Source organism: Austrofundulus limnaeus, unplaced genomic scaffold, assembly GCF_001266775.1.
Source record: "Austrofundulus limnaeus strain Quisiro unplaced genomic scaffold, Austrofundulus_limnaeus-1.0 Scaffold456, whole genome shotgun sequence".
NCBI lineage: Eukaryota > Metazoa > Chordata > Actinopteri > Cyprinodontiformes > Rivulidae > Austrofundulus > Austrofundulus limnaeus.
In genome coordinates, this window is record NW_013952858.1 from 366,761 (window position 1) to 369,609 (window position 2,849).

The window sequence follows — 2,849 nt, forward strand, 5'->3', positions numbered from 1 at the left end:
AAATAAGAATATTCATAAAATAACGTGTTAAAAAATAAAATATAATGCATCAAATAACTAGGAAATTGTCAAAAGCAAAAAGTTTTCTGCCAAGTGAAAATAAATATAACCATATTTTTTAAATTCACTTCAGTTTTTTTAATTGTTTGTTTTTAATGAACGTGTCTTAAAACATGTGAGGAGTTTATTGTGACTGTTACATCATCAACACATACAGGCTTTTAAATCAAAGCTTCTGTTCATGGAATACATGATGTCTATATATTGTATCATTTAATAGATGAGTGGAATTGTGCAGAGTGAGTCAAAAGTCACAGGACAGCCTTTTATTTCACAAATACAGAGAAAATGTCACATCTGAATGAATGATGGGGGCTATTTTTGGAAAAACTTGCCCTTAATTCAAGATGGCGGCCATGTTCTGAACATAGCCTAAATGATAGACCTCCCTCAACCATTACTTGCTGGGGTATTCAGATATTTAATTTTCCTGTATGTGTCTGAAATAAAAGGGTGTCCTGAGACTTTTGACTCAAATGACTTCTCATCTTATCTTTTATATAAAGAACTTTTCTGTACAATTTATAGGAACTCTTGCCTCTGAATAAGTGCATGCAGCAACACTTTCCCCTCGCTGATGATCCTTGTAAATAAAGTTACATCATGTTTATCAATAAATAAACCCACTAAATATTATCAAATAAATGCTGAAATCAGAACAGCTGTATTTGGAGCATCAAACTATTGATTGTATTATTATTTTTTTGTTTTATGATTATTTTTTTCACTTTTTGACTACCTCATGTGTTTCTATGATTGTGTAGTTTGTATGTATTTGTATTTGTGTGTATGTATTTATACCATCAGTTAGCAGCTTTGATTTAAGAGCCTGGCACTGTTTTAACACAGTTCATTTTAGAGTTAAAGCAAACAACGACGCCACGTTTGTTTTCTTTCTTTCTTTTTCTTTTTTTTGTTTGAATGTGTCTTATTGAAGTCAGCTTGTGTTGTTTATAAAACTTTTTCTACGCTGTAAATTTGCATGAAATTTGTATGCTCATTATTATGACCAATAAAATCTTTTCTGTATAATTCTAAAGTCTGGGAGTTTTGAGCGGCGTGTAAAAACCCTCCTGCTGTGTGTGGATGCAGTTTGGACCGATGAGCCACGATGATGAAGTGTTAGGTTTGGTTTGGAGGCGATGAGGTCATGACTCGTCTCTGGTGAGCTCATAACATGATACAGACCATGTGGAGTGGGGGGGTTGTGATGCAGGCATCTTTGCTTTTAATTTGAGCTCCTTAGAGACGACAGTAAGAGGCCCTGGACAAATGTTGAAAAGCCTTTCTGATACCACATATAGCCCACCACACACACACACACACACACACGGAGCATTTCCAACTTATGACTAATATCTAACATTTATAAACAAATGCTCATAGATTTCATCAGGCCCCTAAATGATGATGTCATTGTTTTCCTTCCTAGCTTTTCCCGGCTTTGGGCACCTGAAACAGAACTCTGTTGTTTTGCAGCTAATCCATTTAGTCACTGATTACATTCGCCTCAGACAATAGTGCAGGATAAACACCAGATCGAATTTTAAATACTGACAGGATCCCAAACAAACACTGATGCTGGGGAGGGGGTCTTGCTGCATTAACCAGCCAGAAGGTCCTGAACTTTATGACTTGATAGATTGAAGTTGGGTCTAATGTTTTGGAACGTTAAAGGAGGATGAAACCAGATTAACAGCCCAAGTGTTTTTCTTTTCTTTCTCTCACAGCATCTAATAACTGGAATGTGGCTGTAAGAAGAGCACATTCAGAGATTTGTAAACATAAAAATCAATTACTATTTAACAGTTTAAAAGAAAGCTAATCACTGTAATCATGTTGCAGAAACATTAACCAGTGATTTAAATCAGTAGGTTTGTTACCTGAACACGATCACATCAGTCTTCAGTTGCCTGTTGAGTGGAGAAAAAAAAACTAGAAGCATAAAGACAACAGCACCTTTCAGGAGTTAAAATAAGAGAAGCCCACCACTGTTCGACTCCTGTGGAGCAGGAACCCTTCCTCAAAAATATAACCTTTTTAACAGAATTTACAGAAAGCTCTACAAGCATTTTAAATCAAAAAGTATATACAGTATTAAATAAATGTTTCCTCTTAAGAAATGTATGTAATTAATCGATCCATTAGTATGATTTGTTCTTTAAAGGGACATGTATAATGTTAATATTGGTTATAAAATAAATGATCATTTATTCATTAAAAACTAAACATCCTAAAACAATCAAACCACAATAGTAAATAAGTTATGCTCATGTTGGCATGTTCTGGTAAAATTACAACCTTATAAATCAGTGTTGAATCTGAAGAACTGTGACTCTGGTGTTTGTTCTGTGTTTTTACACGTCTGCAGTGCTGCAGGAGGTCTGGCTTGTGCCAAATCGCTTCCTTCTCACCAATAAAGTAAAAACGAGTCCTTCAAACTCATTCACAGGATTGATCCTGGAAAAGAAAAAAACATTAAAACAAAAGTTTAAATCTGACAGATTTCTGTGATCTCTGCTGAATCTGTCGTTTTTGTGACCAAATGTCGACTCGAAAAATAACTGAGTTAAACTGGAGTTTGATTTCCATCGAAGTCTAAAAACGAGTTCAGAGGAATTTTCCATTGATTTACTAATCATCCAGGCAAATTTCGCAGAAACAAAGAAAATAAATCTTTAAAATGTAGAATCTTCAAAATATTCTTTTAGTACAATAACAAAACGGGAAATGAAAACTTCTCTCTCTTTTTTACACAACAAAAAACAAACTAACAAAAACACAAACAC